Source organism: Rhamphochromis longiceps, linkage group LG12 (genome assembly GCF_057381845.1).
Source record: "Rhamphochromis longiceps isolate RC_006_pf linkage group LG12, R_longiceps_female_GT1.1, whole genome shotgun sequence".
Lineage (NCBI taxonomy): Eukaryota > Metazoa > Chordata > Actinopteri > Cichliformes > Cichlidae > Rhamphochromis > Rhamphochromis longiceps.
In genome coordinates, this window is record NC_140568.1 from 36,931,447 (window position 1) to 36,952,924 (window position 21,478).

The following is a 21,478-nucleotide window of genomic DNA, read 5'->3' on the forward strand; positions in this document are numbered from 1 at the left end:
TGTGACTGTAGGAGCTGTGAGTGGGTATGACATGTGCTCCCTCTTGCAAGTCACACTCTTGCCTAAATGAAATGAACTATTTCTAGTAGTGAGAACAAGTTTGGACTATGTTGTTATGTGGGATACATATGAGAAAAGATGGCGTTTAAACGTGTTGTTCACCTCCCAACTTGTGTTACGCAGCCAATTTCCCTGGGCTGAAGGCCCAGTGTGTGTAAGTGGCTTGGTCTATACATGAATTCCAGTGATACATTGAAGCAGAAGCATAGGGATTCACAGATGGCACAGAGGGAGATTCAGTTCAACTCTATTTTACTTAAATAGTGCCAATTCACAGTAATAGTAAACTCCAATTGCTTTATATTATAGTGTAAAGAAACTAGAATATTAGGAAAAAAGCCCAACAATCAGACATCCCCACTAAGAGCAAGCAAGGAAAAAATACCTTTTAACAGGAAGAAACCTCTGGCAGAACCAGGCTCAGGGAGTGGCAGCCACCTTGATCCTGCCATGACCAGTTGAGGGTGAGCTAAAAGAAAAGACAGCAAAGACACACGTATGGGAGAGAGAGACATGATTTACAGTAATTCTACTACTACTTTCTAATGATTAAATGTAATAGTGGAACAAAATGGAGAGTGAAAGGACATAAGTGAAGAAGTACTCAGCGCATCATGGCAAGGCCTCAGCAGTGTAAGCCACCATCCATTCATCCATTCCTATCCTGTTATCCTTATCGGGGTCACAGAAGAGGGGCCTGGAGGGGCTGGACCCTATTCTGGCTAACATCTGGTAAGAGGTGGGATACACCCTGGACAGATCACCAATAGAGAGGATGCCAGTTTTCCAAATCCAAACTGGGAGCTAGTTCCACAGAAGAGGGGCATGGATGCTTAAGGCTCTGCCTCCCATTCTACTTTTAAATACCCTACATACCACAAGTAAGCCAACAGTCTGAAAGCAGTCCTGTATTGGGACAGTATGGTTCCATGAGATCTCCATGATATAACGGGGCTTGATTCAAGTATGTGTATGTGAGGAGAAAGACTTTAAATTCAATTTTACGTTTAACTGGGAGCCAGTAAATATAAGTTAATATGAGGAAAATATGTCCTCTCTTTCTCTGTCAGTACTCTCACTGCAGTTTTTAAAGAGAAATTAAAGCAGTGAATTACAACAGTTCACCTTATGAGTAATGAATGCATGAACTTGTTTTTTACGCATCACACTAGGACAGGGTGTTTCTAATTTTAGCAACAAATACAATTAAGCAGTTCTACTTATATTTGTTTAATGTGCACACAGAAGGATATATGCTGGTAAAAGTGACTCCAAGATTTCTCACAGTGTAACTGGAGGCCAAGGTAATACCATCTAAAGTAAATATTAGGGCTGAGTACAATAACCTCAGTTTTGTCTGAAGTAGGCAATGAGAGGTCATACAGGCCTTTTTGTTTTTAAATGGTAAATGGCCTGTATTTATATAGCGCTTTACTTACTTTAAGACATGCCTGTAGTTTAACTAGTTGATTTGTGTCATGTGGCTTCATGAATAAATAAAGCTGGCTATCATCTGCATAGCAATGAAAATATATGTTGTGCTTTCTAATAATATTGCCTAGATAAGATAAAGTTAAGATATTAGATAAGATCGCTGAGTCAAGTAAAGGCTTTTTTAAGTAATGTTTTAAGTACTGCCACCTATGAAAGTCTTCAGAATCAAAAATGAAATGAAATGCCTGAATGAAATAACAGTTTAATAGATATAATACCTAATAAGACAATCAACTTCAATGGGAGATTGCCACAACAGCTGAAAAAATGGGAGATAACTTTGTTTCCTTGTTTAGGGGAAAACCACTGTGGAGAATGGTAATCTCAAGCACATGCAGGAATGGTGCTGAGGTCTGGTTTCCACAAGCAAGAACCAATACATTGCCCATAACCATTAACAAATACCGGTGCCATTACCCTTCCAAGGCAAATGCAGCATGAAAAGGAATAATAAAAGAATTGCTGTTCTACATCATGGCTTTATTCTCAGCACGTGTTTTCCAAGTCCTCAAAAGATCTCTGGTATTATTACCAAACGGTCCAGTTTTATTAAACTTGACTCCTACCAACTGTGTTCAGATGGGTTGGTCATTGGTTGAGCCTATTATACAATTTAAATAACTGTTATTATTCATATTCATCAAAACCTTTCAGTGCACTTCGGATTACAATCGTAGAAGATATAACTCCCATCACCACACAAATGTTTTAGCAAAGGCTAGAAGCAATCAGTAAACTAACTCTGTATGGATTTTCTTGCAATATGCACTAAGGAATTGAGTAAACTGACACCAAAATAAAACCATGTTTTGTTTGAAGGGTTTTTTTTGTTTGTTTACTTGTTTGTCTTTTGTGATCTGAATCAGTCAACACTCACTGGAGTCACTCTTTGTCCCCGTCTCTGTTCAAACAAACATAAAAAATGTTTGTACTGAGTGGCTGAGGAAATCAGAATAGCATGAAAAATGTTTCAGTCTTTCAGAATGTTCATAATTAAGCTGCATCGTTTGTTATTCAACAAAATAAGTCACTGACAAAATGTTGTCAAAAATCCAATATTCAAATGTATATACATAGTTTCACGAGACGAATGTCTGCTATTTACATTGTGTTCATATTGGCTTCACTTTCTCTCACTCTCTCTCTCACACACACACATAATAATGCCTATAAATTTGATTATTTAGAATATACGTTTATACAGACATTTTATTTCCTCTGCAGACACATACATACTGTAAATTCACTCACAGAATGATAATAACAAGACAGCATTTTACGCAACATGGAGGGAACAAAAGTACTTTAATATTTCAGACAGTGATAAATGCTATTGTTAGCTTATCAGCTTGTCAGGCATACTGAGTGTTAAACATTTTTAAAACTCCATTGTATGGGGACTGTTCTGTAAACCATCTCAAAAAGACTTCACAAGTCATGGAAACTAATATATAAGGAAGCAAAGTGTGTAAGTGTTGCATTTAACTTAAACTTGTCCCTGTGACAACCTGGAAAATGAAGAATTCGAAGATATGGTTAATGTTATGAGATACTTCTTTTTGTAACTGTAAGAACTAGTTTTGGTGTCAAAACTAAAACCAAAGGGCACCTAAATAATAATAAAAAAACATAAGGGGAACAAATCTATGCAGAATAAATTCATAATGGTCCTGAAAGACATCTGCCTGCAAAAACCTTTCCAGCCTCTTTAGTTCTCTGTGTTAAACTGTATGCTCTCCTACATGTCGTTTAAGTGATTTTATTATGTTAGATCAGACCTCAGGGACAAGTGCGCAGGTTTGAGGACTTGCTGAAATTATGTATAAACAAAGAGTAAAGCTGTGCACATACTGGAAAGCAATTCACTGGTTGGACATTGCTTTGAAGTTGAAGGTTGATCACTTCTGGACATCCCACATTCTGGTTGCCTAGGTAACTATCAGATGTATTTACTGTCAGTTCATATGTCGTATCAACCATATCGTGTGCTCTCAGTGCAGTGCTTTTAATCACTCACCTGGAAGTTGGAAAAAGTTTTTCTTGGGCTCTCGCAACTTCCCCAGCAAAGTACTAGAAAAAGGTCTGTTTCAGTCCTCCCCCAAAAGGTTGATTCTGTTCATCTGGAGGTAGCGTTTTCATGCAAATGAGTCCTTCAGACCGGAACAATACTGAAAGAATACTGTTTCAGTATTTCTCTTACGTTCACTATATAATATTTCATTTACCAAAAGCTTGTGACCAATTTCAATGCTACCTACAAAAAATGATTATTCTATATAACGTCTTCATATCTACATGCATGTATTTATGCTTCTACAAATATGCTGAACAGAAATGCTGAATAGAAAAAATTAAACATGAAAGAATGTCAAAGGAAAGATAATTGAAAACAATTTTCTTACCCTGTGTAAAACCCATCTACAGCCTTTTGGGACAAAAACAGGAGGGAAGCTGTTGAGGAGGGAAAAGGGAGAAGGAGGAGTGGGGAGGGTCAAGAGCTCAATCTATCCCTCAGATGAAAAGCAAACGGCAATCTGTGCGGCACAAACATGCGTGTCATCCCTGGGAATTGGCTGGTGGTTGGTGGCTCATCAGGTTCCTTCTTTCTCTTTTTCTGTGCAAATGGGAAAGAAGTAGAAAAAAAAGAAAATGAGAGAGAGAGAGAGCAAGCGAGGGAAAGAGAGAGAGAGGGAGGCATTTATATTGCATTGGACTGGATGCTATGATGCCTGTTAAACTGATGTCGCAGCTCCCCAGAGAAGGGAGAGGGCAAGAGTAAAAGACCAAAAACAAAGGAAGGATGGAGCTGAGAAGGGCAGCCACGACAGAAGAAGAGGGTGAGATATGGGTGAAAAATGCTGTGTGTGAGGAGAGGTGGGACAGAGCGCAAGAGGTTAATCTAGAACAAATATCCATAGTGATAGAACAAGAGAGCCGGATGTGGCGAGTTGTTACTGGGAGTGGATAAGAGGGGATTTACACAGTGAGTGAAGAAGATAGGGAGTGAAATTGAAAAACAGAGCAGGGCAGAAACAGAGAGACAGCCAGCAAAAATGAGAGAAAGGTGATAGAAAAGAGAGACGTCGGGACAAAGTCAAGAGAGAACTACTATATAATATGACATTGGAGGAAAAACGGATGTTGAAATGATAAAAAAAAAGATGAGACCCATCAAAATGACAGGGACAAATCTATACAGGCAAAACGAAAAAAGGGGGGAAGAAAGCAGAGGAACATGAGACTAGTATAGCCTATGAAATCTGTCACAAACTAAAAAGTAAAGGCAGACAGAGTAGATGAAGACACACTGAGATAGTGAAGTTTACTTATCCTCTGGTGCCACTTGAAGGTATTAAAGCCTGAGCTGAAAGTCGATAAGAAAGTTGTGGTCAAAAGAGCCAGGCTTTTATAGGCAGAGGTGAAGCCCCAAAACCATTTCATCCTTCATCCCTCTCGTCATCAAGAGTGTGGATTTATCACTCTATTACTAGGCCTTTGGTTCATACGAGAAAGATCATATTTTCTATAAAATGTAAATTAGTTAAATACAAACACTGCTCTTGCATGCATCTTTCTGCTTCTTGTTTAAGGCAGCATTAGTAAATCAAAACAGCAATCCATAAAGCCAAATAATTTACTGAAGAGGCTAAAAACCTCAGCAGAGCAGACAGAAACTTCAGTTTCTAAATCATGAAGCTTTACCTTGCGAGGCAGGTGGATTCTTTCAAGATCACGATTGAGGCTTCAAACTGTGTGCTTGCAACAAACCCACAGTCAGTGTCCTATGAAGAACTACATGCCAATGAGGTAAGAGCCCATAAATGTATTTTAACTGTCACAGTTCACAAGTACATGCTAATGGCAAAACTGCATAACAGCAGAAATAATGCTGCATGGCACAGGTGATGAATTGTTATGGATGGTCTCAATCTCAAGTGTTTTTTTGACAGCTTTTGAAAAATACATAAATAGTTGCGTCTCCCCTCTAATACAGTTCAAAGTTGAAAAGGCAAAGTTGACATTTTTAAATTTTTGCAATTCTTCCTCCATCTCCATCTTTCCACCTTATTTTTCTGCCTGTAATACTGCTCATAGATCATCACCTGCTTCAACGTCTGCAAGTCTACTACCTGTGTCTTACAATAAGTCAGAAATGAGTGAGATGTGAGTTTATGACCAGAGCATTCATTCCATTCAATCCACTCTATACCTCCTCTTAAAACCAGCTGTTTGTCTGTCATCAGGACAATAAGGGGCTGAAAGGAGTGCAGCTGTCCAAGCTGTCTTCACCAGGTTGGAACAGAGCAAGAACATAACTGATAAAAAAAATTCATGTAGACTCATTTAGGAAAAAAAGGTTTGTTTGTTTGTTAATCTGTACATTCATTCATTTTATTTATTTATTTATTTATTTATTGGGAAATAAATGTTGCAGTGACATTAAGGTCTGACATTAAAAGCAATCTTCCTAACTCAGAAATTGGATATACTTTTTGGTGATCATAGCTGTCTGTGTATATTATTGCTTCACAAGAGAAGACTCCAAGCATGAACAAAAAAAAAAGAACTCAGGGGGTCCTGAGGTGATGTGTTTCTCGATGTCAGTGTGGACTGATGCATTAAAAAGAGTTCTGCTCTGTGAGAAGACAGGCAAGTGACAGACATCAAATTTGCTTCTAGTGATAGATGTCAAAAACATGTTTTTTTGGTTTCAGCTGTTAGTCTATACAGTCTATTCATTGGTGTCTTTAAAATCTGGTGCCACAGATTCCTAACACAAAAAAAGTCCCAGCTCTAAGGCATCAAACCTTTGCTTAGTCTTCTTAAACTCTAGAGCCAGTCACTGGCTAGTTGGTGGTAATAAATTCTTAAACCTTAATTGCGATGTTTCTTTTAAAATAAATCTTTTAATATATGTTCCCATATTTGTTTTATTTGCTATAAGAATTTTGTTTTGCGGTTATAATATTTTGTATTTCTGTAGTCGGTATTGTCTTTTTGTCTGTATGTGTTTGTATACTAGATGACCACTTCTGCCAATGCGTTTATCGTTTGTCTCCCCTGTCACCACCGATTCAAGGTGTTTTTTATTACTTATTTTACTTAAACTGGGTTTCAAATAGCTCTTTGTGAATGAATGTTTAAATATATATAAGGTAGCGTGCTGTGATACTTGCAGAGCAAGTATTCATAGTAAATCACCAATACAGCAGCAACAAATCACACTGTTGTTGCATGAGTAAAACTCATTTGACTCTAGAACCATTTTCTGCTAGGCTAAGCAAGGGACAATAATGAAGAGTAAAATCAGAGATGGCCAATTTCTTCATCTTAACAAATCAATACGCAGTGTAGGTGCATAAGTTGATGTTTTCAAAATGTTACTGCTCATTTTCTCCTTCTGTTGCTGCTATGATTATCGCTATATCTTCGCTTTTTCACAACATTTACAAGCCACCGTTGAATGCAAAACACCGCACCTGTTCTCTGAGGGCTGTTGAAAATAATTAACAGTGCAAGAGTAGCTGCAGGTGGATATTTCTTTTTCTTTTCCCAGCCAAACCTCTTTGCAGAAATAAAATATTCTCTACGAAGGTCTTTCTCATGAAGTTTATTGTGAAATTAGTTGAGACAGAACAGCGAGAGCCACTTGTGCCAGATGCACAAACAGTATCGCTAGACAGAGGGGATAGAGGGGCAGATGCAGACAGACAGGGATGATGAGAGAGAAGAGAGACAGATGGAAAGATGGAGATAGATGGAGACAGTAAGTTAGGGAGGATATTCGAGCAGTTTGCCTTGAGCCTGAATCAACACAGCAAGCTGACAGCTATATCTGTAGACTTTATTAACATGGAGAGGCACAAATCCATGCATGAACACACACTCGGTCATTTTGAAGCACACACTCACACACATACGCAAGATCCCACACAGGCAGTCGAAACTGAGTAAATATTCCAGGCAGAGGTTTTGAAAGACAACCATCAACAAACATCAAGCCTATACTGATGGATTTCAGCGATAGACGACGATCAAACAAACAGGTAAATTCTCGCCAGGAAGGAAATGAATTAAAGACAGAGAGCAATGTTTAATCTTGTTGTGCACATTTACCTGCATTGTAATATGGACTTTATTTTTAAATGTATGTATTGAATTGTTGTCTCGTTTTTTTGAGATAACACGAAATAATGCTACTCTAGGGACATTTTTCCATTTATGACAGTGAAAGTTGTATAAAATCAAGAATGAACAACATCGTATTTTGACCTTCAGAACAAGACATTTCTGGTTTCAAAGGATTGATAAAATCTATCTTTTTTAGAGATGGAAAAAAGGTGTGTGTGTGTGTGTGTGTGTGTGTGTGTGTGTGTGTGTGTGTGTGTGTGTGTGTGTGTGTGTGTGTGTGTGTGTAGGTAGGTAGCAGCTGGTTGACACAGTGGGCACTGGGATGGGTATTCTGTCAGATTTGGCACAAGGAAGTGACATCACCTATCATGATGTTTAATTAACACCTTGGCATGTGTGTGTACTTCTTATTTTGTGAGGACACAGGTTTGATTTTATAGTAATAATTTGGAGACTTGGCTATGGGTTTCTTTGTTGTGGTAGTCCCCATAACATTAGATAGAAAAGAATGGATTTAAGGAAGAGCTCATTTAAATTATTCTAATGTCCTTTAAAGTAATGGAAACACAAATCTCTGTGTGTGTGTATGGGGGGGGGGGGGGGGGGGGGGGGTTGTGTGTGTGTGCGTGCGCCTGTCATGACTGTGTGGAGTTTAATTAGCATCTCAGTGCGTGCATGTGAAATTATGAGAGTGGATTTCATGCGTGCATGTCACGGAGCACATGCTCATCTATGTGTATGTACATAAGTGTGGGTGCGTGTCTGTCAATGACAGCTGAGGTCACTCCTGGGGGGTTTAATCTGGATTCGCATCAGGAAGTGGGATGGCTTCAGCTGGTCTGATTGGAGTTTCCGTCGGCAACCCAGAGGTTCACCAGCTGTACTGATGATACACTTCCTGTAACGATGGAAACCTCTCCTTTTCTTTCACTTCTTTTCCTTCCTAAGCACACATGCTCTGACACACACCTACTCTCGCTAAGCCTTGTGCATAGGCCTGAACAAAGGCTCACATTCAGACTCTAATTATCCAACAGTGAATTGGACCTTAAGCCTCTGTCACACCTCAGAGTGGTGATTAGCTCACCTTCTCATAAAAGTAAATACTTTTCCCATCACACGCTGTTATTAGCAGAGCAGAGAAACTTTACTCAGTAGGGTTAAGTTCAGCAATTATGATGGTAGTTATGTGGGTAGCCACAGAGCCCTTCTCTAAGACACTGTATGTTCTTAAGATGATGCTTTACTCTGTCACTGGTGCCTCTTCAAAGAAGATTACAGGGTCAAACAAAGCATTTATTCATGCTTTTTTCTTCTATCGTTTTTATTTAAAGGTTCTCATCTTTGGGTCACTAAAGCTGATGGTACTATTGCAAATCCTGAGCCATAAAATATCCTAATATTTTTGCACCCACTATAACCTGGCTGAGCTGTTTTTAATGTAATAGTGTATATTGTCATATGAAGAACAAAGTTCTTCACAGAAAGAACTGCACCCTTGATGCACCCTGATTCTATAACAACTGACAAAGTAAGTAGAAGCCAAGTTCTGCTAATCAAATGCACTTGATTAACTCATCATAAGCAATTGTGAATAACTCCTGTAGAAGCAGGTGTTTTGACTGTGTGTGCTCACACAGTGATGTCCAGGAATGAACGGCCTGGCAAATTCACTCCAAGGTCAGAACATGCAATCCTCAGAGAAACTTCAAAAAGCTACATTTAAGACTTCACAGACCTCGGTTAGCTTGTTAAACTTTAAAGTTAATTATGGTACAATTAGAAAAAGACTGTGCAAGTATGGTTTGTTTTGGGGGCTGCCAGGAGAAAAGATTTTTCCCCTAAAAAGAACAAGAGCTGCATGGCTTAAGTTACTAAAATTGGATCGGAAAAACCACAAGACTTCTGGAACAATGTTGTTTGGACAAATGAGACCAAAGTGGAGATGTTTGGCCATAATGCACAGCTTCAAACATAGCATATCAGTGCAAATTCCTCATAACAACGGTGAAGCATGGTGTTGGAGGGGGTAAGGATTTGGGCTTGTTTTGCAGCCACAGGACTTGGACATCATACAGTCATTGAGTTCACCATGAACTCCTCTGTACACTAAAATATTCTAGAGTCACATGAGACCATCTGGCTGAAACTGGGTCATCCAACAAGAAAATGATTCCAAGCACAGCAGCAAATCTACAGCAGAATGGCTGAAAAAGAAAAGCAGGTGTTACAATGCCCGTGTCAAAGTCCAGACCTTAATCTGATTGAAATGTTGTGGTGGGACCTTAAGAGAGCAATGCATTAGTATCTGCAAATTAAAAACGTTCCAGCCAAAGTCAACAATTTAATTTTTCTGCAGCTTTAAATTGCTGCAGAACAATTCAGAGCTGTTCTGCAGCAATGGAGGTTGATCAAGCCTTGAAATCTGGTGCTACGAAATCCTACAGGTTCCAACTTTTCTGGATTACTTACAACACCCTCTGTCTGCATAAAAGGAGTGTTGGAACACACTGTGGTAGTATACCCTCCTGAACATCAGTTGAACAGGATTGTACTGTGGAAAGTATTGTGTTGCTACAGAAATGGAAAGAAAAAGTCAATTAACAATGGAAGAGGGACAGACCATCATAAAAACTTAAAAATGTAGGTCTTACCTTTAGAAAAATTGCAAAGAAAGTCAAGATGTCAATGAGTACATTTTCCTTTATCATCAAAAGGCACTCAAACTGGGCCAAGCTCTGACAGGAAGAGGTCTGGCAGACCCAAATCCACAAATGAATCTAAGGACAACTTCCTGAGAATTAACAGCGTGTGTGATAGGCAGCTCACAGGACAACGGCTTCAATTACAGCATAATTTGTGGTCATACAGGGAGTGCAGAATTATTAGGCAAGTTGTATTTTTGAGGAATAATATTATTATTGAACAACAACCATGTTCTCAATGAACCCAAAAAACTCATTAATATCAAAGCTGAATGTTTGTGGAAGTAGTTTTTAGTTTGTTTTTCGTTTTAGCTATTTTAGGGGGATATCTGTGTGTGCAGGTGACTATTACTGTGCATAATTATTAGGCAACTTAACAAAAAACAAATATATACCCATTTCAATTATTTATTTTTACCAGTGAAACCAATATAACATCTCCGCATTCACAAATATACATTTCTGACATTCAAAAACAAAACAAAAACAAATCAGTGACCAATATAGCCACCTTTCTTTGCAAGGACACTCAAAAGCCTGCCATCCATGGATTCTGTCAGTGTTTTGATCTGTTCACCATCAACATTACGTGCAGCAGCAACCACAGCCTCCCAGACACTGTTCAGAGAGGTGTACTGTTTTCCCTCCTTGTAAATCTCACATTTGATGATGGACCACAGGTTCTCAATGGGGTTCAGTTCAGGTGAACAAGGAGGCCATGTCATTAGTTTTTCTTCTTTTATACCCTTTCTTGCCAGCCACGCTGTGGAGTACTTGGATGCGTGTGATGGAGCATTGTCCTGCATGAAAATCACGTTTTTCTTGAAGGATGCAGACTTCTTCCTGTACCACTGCTTGAAGAAGGTGTCTTCCAGAAATTGGCAGTAGGACTGGGAGTTGAGCTTGACTCCATCCTCAACCCGAAAAGGCCCCACAAGCTCATCTTTGATGATACCAGCCCAAACCAGTACTCCACCTCCACCTTGCTGGCGTCTGAGTCGGACTGGAGCTCTCTGCCCTTTACCAATCCAGCCACGGGCCCATCCATCTGGCCCATCAAGACTCACTCTCATTTCATCAGTCCATAAAACCTTAGAAAAATCAGTCTTGAGATATTTCTTGGCCCAGTCTTGATGTTTCAGCTTGTGTGTCTTGTTCAGTGGTGGTCGTCTTTCAGCCTTTCTTACCTTGGCCATGTCTCTGAGTATTGCACACCTTGTGCTTTTGGGCATTCCAGTGATGTTGCAGCTCTGAAATATGGCCAAACTGGTGGCAAGTGGCATCTTGGCAGCTGCACGCTTGACTTTTCTCAGTTCATGGGCAGTTATTTTGCGCCTTGGTTTTTCCACACGCTTCTTGCGACCCTGTTGACTCTTTTGAATGAAACGCTTGATTGTTTGATGATCACGCTTCAGAAGCTTTGCAGTTTTGAGACTGCTGCATCCCTCTGCAAGATATCTCACTATTTTTGACTTTTCTGAGCCTGTCAAGTCCTTCTTTTGACCCATTTTGCCAAAGGAAAGGACGTTGCCTAATAATTATGCACACCTGATATAGGGTGTTGACGTCATTAGACCACACCCCTTCTCATTACAGAGATGCACATCACCTAATATGCTTAATTGGTAGTAGGCTTTCGAGCCTATACAGCTTGGAGTAAGACAACATGCATGAAGAGGATGATGTGGACAAAATACTCATTTGCCTAATAATTCTGCACTCCCTGTAGTAGGCAAGTCTCAGTTTCAACTTCAGCTTTGACAGGACAAGTTGCCTACTTGTACTATGCTTTCATTTCAGAGTGCAATGTGACATTAAACTGCATAATTTTCAATAAAACCTGGAAAAATTTCAGTGATCTAAAACTTTTGACTGGTAGCGTATATTAGTTTACACCTATATACCTGATTTGTTATTCCCTGTCAACTAAGTGTTTCAAAGTTTGATGTGTTCTTTTAATAAAAAAGACACCAATGTCTGATGAGGTTCACAAGAGGTAACTGTCAGAGAGGCATAACATCTTTAAAACAATCCATTGCAATTATTTTATTGCTATTTAGTAAGTTGAAGATAGTAATTTTCTGACAGTATGATTTCATCTTTTAAAATTCTTGATCTTGATTATTTCAAAATTCAAGTCTAATGATTTTTTTCCTTTACAAAAGAACCCTTGTTTTAAATCATCCTGCATTTATGATTCACCTGCTCAGAAGGGTAGTAGTAAGATATTTTTATGTGAAACAGGATTCTTCTATAAAAGAAATAAATATCCTGCCTCCGCTTTTCATGCTCTTTTTCATCTGTCCACTTTTTTCTCTTATTCTGATTTTCTTCTTTTCTTCTTCCTGTGGTATGACTACTTCATCATCTGGCGCCCTATGACAGCAGCGCATTAATCATGGTGCCTCTTTCATACACACATGCACACCACACATGAACACACATACAAAGTCCACACAGACACACACACACACATATATATATATATATATATATATATATATATATATATATATATATATATATATATATATATACATATATATATATATATATATATACATATATATATATATATAAATGGTGGTGGCTAACCAACCGGACATAGTGGTGGTAGACAAACAGAAGAAGATGGCCGTAGTGATCGATGTAGCGGTTCCGAATGACAGCAATATCAGGAAGAAGGAACACGAGAAGCTGGAGAAATACCAAGGGCTCAGAGAAGAGCTCGAGAGGATGTGGAGGGTGAAGGTAACGGTGGTCCCCGTGGTAATCGGAGCACTAGGTGCGGTGACTCCCAAGCTAGGCGAGTGGCTCCAGCAGATCCCAGGAACAACATCGGAGATCTCTGTCCAGAAGAGCGCAGTTCTGGGAACAGCTAAGATACTGCGCAGGACCCTCAAGCTCCCAGGCCTCTGGTAGAGGACCCGAGCTTGAAGGATAAACCGCCCGCAGGGGCGTGCTGGGTGTTTTTTTATATATACATACATACATATATATACATATATACATATACATATATACATATACATATATACATATATATATACATATATATATATATATATATATATATATATATATATATATATATATATATATATATATATATATATATATATATATATACAAACAAACATTCTGGATCCTGGATATGGATATTAATCTCCCCTCAGCTATGCAGTAGTTCATGTTCATTTTATTGGCGCATGGCACATATATGGTAGATTTAAAATAAAAAACAGCTTCAAAGTTTGCAACATTATTATATTATATTGCTGCAGTGAAAAAGAACACAAATACAAATGCAAAGTCCTGCAGATACTTGCATACATTATCATAACAGCACACTCATTTTCACTTTTTCATACTGCCACAGTCAAAGGCTGGAGCTGTCGTGTTTCATTCCAAGATTAAAAACTACAGTGTGTGTTGACTCTGTTTCCAATAGATTTAAGGAAAAAGTCAGTTTCACATTAGAAAAACGCCATATCAAAATCTGAAAACAAAACCATGTTGCAGCTTTCAACTCCCTGTATCCAAGTCCAACTTATCTTACACACAGCATGATGTAGAAAATCTCAGTATTTACATTTAGTGTGTGGACAGCTCTGTGTCATCATCACTCCAACTGATCCAGCTATGAAATTGTTTGTAACATCTGATATTGATTAGCTGTTTTTCTTTCCCATCATCTCAGTGGTCTCCTGATAATGGTTGTCAAATTCAAATGAAAGTTCATGCAATGTTGCTGTCTTTCTGTAGCATCTTTACTTAATATATATTCATATCACATGTATCTGATTTCTTCTACATACTTGAGTCCATATAGATTTTTTGTAAGGCCCCAAATAAAATAAAAATGGATTTCATTCTGCAACAAAACCAATACTATAAAAACATATTATTGCTTTTAAATAGCATGGTTTTTACTTTTGATACACCTTTTGGGAAAACACTCCACACAACAGTAGACTGGTGCACAATAAGTAAGCGAATCAGCCAGAAAATATAGATTTCTGTTGGGAAACTGGTCTCAAAGCGCACTGGGAGACCGAGCTGTGCAGGAGGTTTGGTTTTATACTGGAGGAAGCAAGACAGCAAAAGTAAGAGGGAATTGATTAAAACCTTTGTGTAAAAACTACGTGAAGCATAGTTTTGGTCTTCTCCTGCTGCTGGTTCAGTGAATGTGAATGACGAAACCTACAGTTTCAGCATCTGTGAAATGTTTGCTTTCAGTGCCCGACAAGGATCCAACTTTACATGTGTTTACATCTTTTTGCAGACTCTGCCTACCTGTTCTTTAATTGTTTGTTTTTTTGGCTGTTTGGTGGTTGTTGAAATAGTTTTGTTGGCTTTTAGCTGGTTCCAATTTTTCTGTGAATACCACACATGCCTATATTTAAATAACAGATCTGGCAGTACATCCTGTTAAACCAGATGTTCTCCCTCTTTTCATTGAAGCCTTCTTTTTATGGATTTACTACTACAACACAGATTATGTTAAAGGCCTGGACACGTTTGAAATCTTTTGTCCTCCACAATGGAAAATGGCTAAAAACATAAACGGGTATCACTTAAGCCAGCTTTTATTTTATAAATTCTGCTGCTCGTTTGACTTTTTCACTCATTTCTTCACTTTTTTCTGACATGTTTGCATTTCGATCCAGCTCCACTCCACGTACCTGGCCTCTACCACTACACTTGCTGTCTTCTGAACAGCTGCCCCCCATCCCCCTCCTTCTTTCACATAATGGTATGATCCCAGTCTATCTTTGAGGGTGATTGGGCGCATGGTGTGCCCATCAAAATAAAGTCCCAGTCCTGCCAACATGGATTCTCAGCTGGATAATCGTATTGCGGGCGGATGTTCAGGAGCCGTACATTTGACTCACCTGGTCTTGCCAGAGCAGCTCAGTTGCAAGGCAAGTAAATGATCTAAGCGATGATTCTTTTTACAAAGTCCAGGTCTATTGAAGTCATTACTTTAACATTACTCCATAACATGAGGCTGAGATCCATGGTCTTGTTATTGCCAGTTAACTTAAACTTAAACTTTAGGCTACAGTATAACACACACAGGAACTTTTTTTTAGTGTTTTAAAACAAAAAATTTAAAAAGATAATAACCAGCCCAAAGGGATCTCCATAATGATTTGAATGTTTGTTTTATTTTATTTTGGGGGTTTTTGTTTGTTTGTTTGTTTGTTTGTTTGTTTGTTTGTTTGTTTTTATCCTCCATCCCCACAGATAATTGAAGAGTTATAGATATAGTTATCTGTTTAACCAAACACTGGTTCTAGGTTCACTCAGTCATCCCTCACCTTTCACATTCAGTTTGGAAAAATATTGAAATCTCTTATCCCCTAACAGTGGATGACATCATGGTGGCTACGCTCTGAATTTTTCCAGCTTCAGAGCATAGCCACCTCACCAGGAAAAGTACATTGTGAGCACTCACTATAAGCCTTCACAGGCATTGCCCCTACAGAGTTTTGTCATTACAGGATGTGTGCCCTCAGGGTCACGAGGATGCGGCTTTAACTCTGCCATCTTGTAAATAACATTTTTTCACTTTAGAGTCAGAGAAAGCATTTGCATCTCAAGCCAGTCCTCAAGAGGCTGTAATAGATTAGAAACCCAGTAGGTCAATAATTGAATAGCAACATTGTAATGAGAATACATGTAAATATAGATTTCATTTTAGCACAAAGGCTCTGTTTCCTAGCACTCCCTGTGAAGGCTAATTTAAAGACAGCAAATGGCAAGAGCAGAGAAAGATCAATGTAACCCCGGAGGGCAACTAGGGAAAAACAGCATTATTTTAAATACAGTGCACAGCAAGTGATAGTAATATAGAAGATTAGCTGATACATCAGCTTATTCCGAGCACTCAAGTTGCGTGAAATAAGTAGTTTGAAATGATGATATGCGCAATCTTGCAGATGTTGGAGTGTTAAAGGTACACGAGAAAATCAGTCTCTTTAAAAACAGAAGGTATTATGGAGGTAGATTAAATTTATGCCTTTTTCTGGCTGATCTTATCGTGATCACACAACAAAGAAGATGGCATGTAAGGATTGTGTTCATATAGTATGCTCTCTAAAAATCTATAATTAAGAGAGAAATGTTGCTACTAATCACATCAGTCGCAAAGCATAATTAACCCAGTTTTAATATGTATTGATGCTTTCTGCAGTATAACAGCAGAAACATAGTGTTTATAGCTATAAGTCATCTTAATTGACAATCAAGAGAAGACAGTGAGATGACTGCTTCAAAACAGAAGGATATGTTTGTGAGATATGTTTTAGAAAATTCCTTTATGGGATTGAAAAAATCTTTGTTAAAAAATTGCAAAGCAATATTCGTTTAAAGCTTAAAGATGTGATTATGTCCATAATTAAGTGGATGCTACTTTAAACAAGCACCTTTAGACAACAAGAAAGCCGACATTTAATTAGCTTCCACTCAAGAGTTCTCTACAGATTGCTGAAGATACACTAAAAAAACTAAGAAGACGAAACTGAGGGTAAGCAAACTAAAGACTAATACTAAAAGTGAAAAACAGTCATGAGAGGATATTTAAACTGGAGGATAGAGTTTTTTAAAGGCTGTAGATATAAATTTCAACAGGAGTGATTTTGAAAGTCTGGAAGCCACAACTTCAAAAGCATAAATCGGGTGCCTTTGATTTTACGTATGAAGCAAGGTACACCTAACATGCCCTGGGCTGTATTAACTCGGAAATGTAAAAGGAAGCTTGACCATACAAAGCTTTCAAAGTGATAACAAGGATTTTGAATTGAATTTTGAAGTGAGTAATAAAAGAGGGAAAGGAATTAGACAGATAAAAGGAGGACCGAGGAGAAAAAAGAAAGAGATACAAGGAGGGAGAAGCTATCATTGCAGTGTGCAGACAAATGGTTCTCAGAGCTGCTTGCTAGCCGGATAAAAGACAGGTCTTAAACTATGACCAAGGTCAACTCCCCTGCTTCCTGGCTCAACCACACTGGCATATTTACACTGCTATCACCACCAACTCTGTGTCTTTGCTCTTTTTTTTAGCTGCTTCATCTCTGCCTGTCACTCCTCCCCATCACTTAGTCCCTGCAACATATAAACAGTGAAACTGCACTGGGCACAAATGCACAAATGTGTATGCAGGTGACCTAACCTTAAGCAGAGACCTTTTTTTTTTTTTTTTTTAGGCTGTATGCTATAAATGTGTATTGTTGAAGCCCCATCTTTGAGTATTTTTAATGTAATTAGTGGTTGGCAACCAATTGTTTTTCCCATTCAGCTGCCAAGTGCAAGTAGTTTCAGTGGCCATTTTCAATTCCAAGGCAATTGCATAGGCCACCTGGTAGGAATGAACTTGTCTCCAAACAACTGGCAACAACTGAGACTGGTTGCAATCATTCTCCGATGTGTCGGTGAAGGTTTGCAAATAACTGCCATCTATTTTAAAAACACAGAAAGATGGACTGCCAACACTTTGTAATTAGGCAGAGCAAGTCTGCAACAGTGTGCGAAAGTCAACTACAGTGAGACTACAGAGGGACTCGACTCAGCTGGTTGCAAATTGGTTCTATTCTTATAAACAGTATAGTAAAAGCAAAGCTGCTTATGTCATTATGCAGTTACATCACTGTGCTGTAGCACTTTTGTAACTCTTCAGGTCTACGACATTTTGGCTGGTTTTGAATAAAAATAGCTAATGTGAATTTCTGTGAATGCAGACAGCAACAGATTTGTGATTTTTACAGATTCATCCCAATCTTTAATCTTATCATTATGAACAGTTTGCATGAACCGTAATTGCCAACTTGATTTCATTCAATCACAGATTGATAGGAGACCAATTAGCTTGTACAGTTTTATTTCTGTCTTGGTGCACCTACGTTTCTTTGAAGATGGCAACAGACTATAAGTGGTCACAGACCCAGTCCCTCTCTTCTGAGCAACCATTTCAAAGGCTACAAGTTCATTACAGATGGCTGCAATAATTTTGGTTGTGTGAGGGTCTCTCTGTTGGACCCTTTATACAAATTAAATGCAAATTAAAAGGCAGTAGTGATTAATGCAGCACAAAATATTAAAAGCTGATGGAGAAGCTAAAGCAGACTTCAATATAAGTAAAATAAAAATTAGGCTAATTGTAAAATGAAAAAAAGCATGAAATACGTGCTGCTTTAGACAATTTACTTGTAAAATATGGCAGTAAAATATAAATAAGCAATAAGAGAACATTTAAAATATGCACATTAAAAAGAAAAAAATGCAAAAAAATAAGAATAGAATCATCTTTAGGGGTTGATTTTACTATGTAGTGGACACAGACATGGACTGGGCTCCAGTGGCTAAGTAATCATCCCTGCACTTCTTTTAAGTCTTCTTGAAATCTGCCATCTGGGACACATGCATAGTTGGTGTATTGTAAAGTAAATTCTTTGCAGATAAGTAAAAAAAAACAAAAAACAGGTTTGCAGACATCGTAGACATTACTCAGACCTGAATGGACCTTAGCAGACAAGGAAGGTATAATGCGAACTTTAGATTCCTCTGAAATTTTTAATGTTATCCCTTGTATGGGAACCACCCTAAAATAATTTCCTGTAGGCTTAAATTCTAATAACATAAAGTTTTTAATACATATAATTTACTTTTTCCTTTGATGAAGAAAAGGGAAAAGGTCATTTTAGTGAATAGTTTGAGGCAAAGTAAAGAAGTTGTGCAAGATGTCAAATTGTGGAAAAAGACATTAAAACAATGGAATCAATCCATAGACTCATCTTACACCTTAAAAACAGTGCTTTATCTTTTTTATAGACTGTTTAATAGAGTCAGTGTATTACAATACAGTGTAATACAGTGCATTTTCTCAACCATTGACCAAACTACTCTCAGTCATCTCTCTTCATTATGACTTCATAATTGCAGATGTTAAATGTTGCACTAATTAAAAACATCAGCACTTGTCATGATATATGGTTCCCTATTGTTTGTCAGCTTTCTATTAATAGCTTTTTTTTTAGCAATGGGCTTAATTGATTTCCCACTCAGCAAATTGATTGCAAGGCTAGAGGGAGATTTGTTTTGCAAGGTAAATTGAGCTGATTGTCTGAGAGTTTAGCAACTGAGACAAAGAGAGAGTGATACACCGTGACAGAGAGAGAGAGAGAGAAAATGGCATGTTAGTCACAGAGGCAATTAAGACAGCCTAACCTCAGGCAATGACCAATTACAAGTTTAATTTGTAGAAATGTTTGCCAATTATTTTGCCTAAACTTTAAATAGTCTTGTGATTTTTATTTAGAAATATGTATTTGTTAACTTACACTTTTTAAAATACACTATCTCGAAATGTAATTATCTTCTTTAGGCACTGATGTTGAAACATTTTTAAATAAATGTAATATAGTATAATTAATTAGGTCTTCATTTAGGAGCCTGTAACAAACTGAAATACAAGTTTTTGGAAAAATATTGCGATCTTATAATTTTTTTAAACTTATTAGCTTATGTACAGTACTGCTAGGGAAAAATAATCAAAATGCTCAGCTCAACACTGTTTACAATTCTTTTACTTTTGGACAAAAAAGTTAAATATATCAGACGAAATGCATTATTTTCATAAATGTAAGAAGAGTAAATAACGCTACAGGCTATATTTAGTCATTATCACTTACTATAATTTACAATGACACAATAAATTCTATGCCATTATCTCTAACAGATTAATTGTTGGCATGCATCTTGTTATCACATAAATGATGCAAACTTTGTCACAGGAATATTGATTATACCAGCTAACCAGTATACTTACATACAGTAAGGCCATTCAGAACTCGAATGGGGAACTACAACACTACTCCAGGGCTTAGATCCTTAGTAAACCTGGTTCCAGGTTAACTATGTGGAACAGGTATAGCATAGTGATGTATGTATGTACAGACAGATGGAGAAATGGGAGGTGAGGTCACAGCCCATTTGGCTTTAACTGTCAGGGGCTGAGTTTGTGACCCAGCATTTTGAGTTTATTTTGTGGTTTTCATTTCTTATATGATATTGGAAATATGTTAAGTTCTTGTGTTGTGTTATTATTAATTAAGGTTTAATTGAGTTTTAGTCTAGGTTATGTTTCACCTATGTCTCTGTGTTTAAGTCTTTTCCTGTTTTCTGTGTTAGTCTGTCATGTGTTTTTTGTCTGCGTATTTCATGTTGTCAAACTTGAGTTATTATGTCTTCCTCTCTCCATGTTTCCTGTTTTACATTGAAGGGTCTATTGTTTCCATGTTCGATGTGTTTTGTTTTACTTCCCCTGTGGCGTCTTTATGTTCATTCCAGTCAGCTGTTTCCCCCATGTGTTTCCACTTCCACTGATCACCTCCTGTGTGTATTTAGTCTGTGTGTTTGCATTCAGTCGCCAGGTCATCTGTTTTCCGTCCCTCCACATCAAATCAGGTTCAAAATACATCATGATTCTGTTCAGGTCATGTTCATGTTTTCCTCATCATAGTTTCTCGCATGCTCTTGTTCAGATTCATGTTCATGTCACTTTTTCATAGGTGGTCGTAGTTTTTTCCCAGTCTGGGTTTCAGTTTAGTTTTCTCCTCGTTTCGCCTTGCTTTGTTTTTGTGTTCATGGTTTATTCAGTGACTTGCTTTTTGTTAACCTTAGTTCGTTTCTCCTGTGTCTGCTTTTGGGTCTGTTCCTTAAATGGGCAGCAAACTGAGTTTGACCTGAGCAGTCAACTGCAAGTGAAACTCTATATTATTTCTAGGCTCATGGAATTTGAAGATGTATGCCATGCCAAATTAGGTTAAAACAGAATTGTCAAAATGTGCTTTCAAGTTAATCTAAACTAATAGTGAAGACTCAAGATTACGGTCAAATTATCCATCATAAAGCTTTCTGTAAGTGTCTGTTTCTTCTTTCTTTCCACTTTTCTTCCTGACTGGCTCGTTCCAAGGTCTTCTCAATGTTCCCTTTTTGTAGGTTTGACTTTGCCTTGACTACTGACCAATTTACCTAAAGCAAATGTCAACCATCTCACCTTGGGAAGTGGTTCAGTGAGAAAAGCA

At 37.9% G+C, this 21,478-nt stretch overlaps 1 long non-coding RNA gene across 7 annotated transcripts in view; it reads right to left on the bottom strand.

Moving 5' to 3' along the window:
- Nucleotides 1-21,478, bottom strand: part of LOC146657810 (uncharacterized) — a 93,655-nt gene that overhangs the window by 14,849 nt on the left and 57,328 nt on the right. For 5 of the 7 annotated variants that reach the window (XR_014914098.1, XR_014914097.1, XR_014914101.1 and 2 more), the window contains 3 exons: nt 3,957-4,168; nt 3,572-3,722; nt 446-3,490 (listed from right to left, as the gene is read on the bottom strand). This is a non-coding gene — a long non-coding RNA (uncharacterized LOC146657810). The remainder of the gene's footprint in view (nt 1-445; nt 3,491-3,571; nt 3,723-3,956; nt 4,169-21,478) is intronic. The other 2 variants (XR_014914100.1, XR_014914099.1) reach the window with 2 other exon arrangements.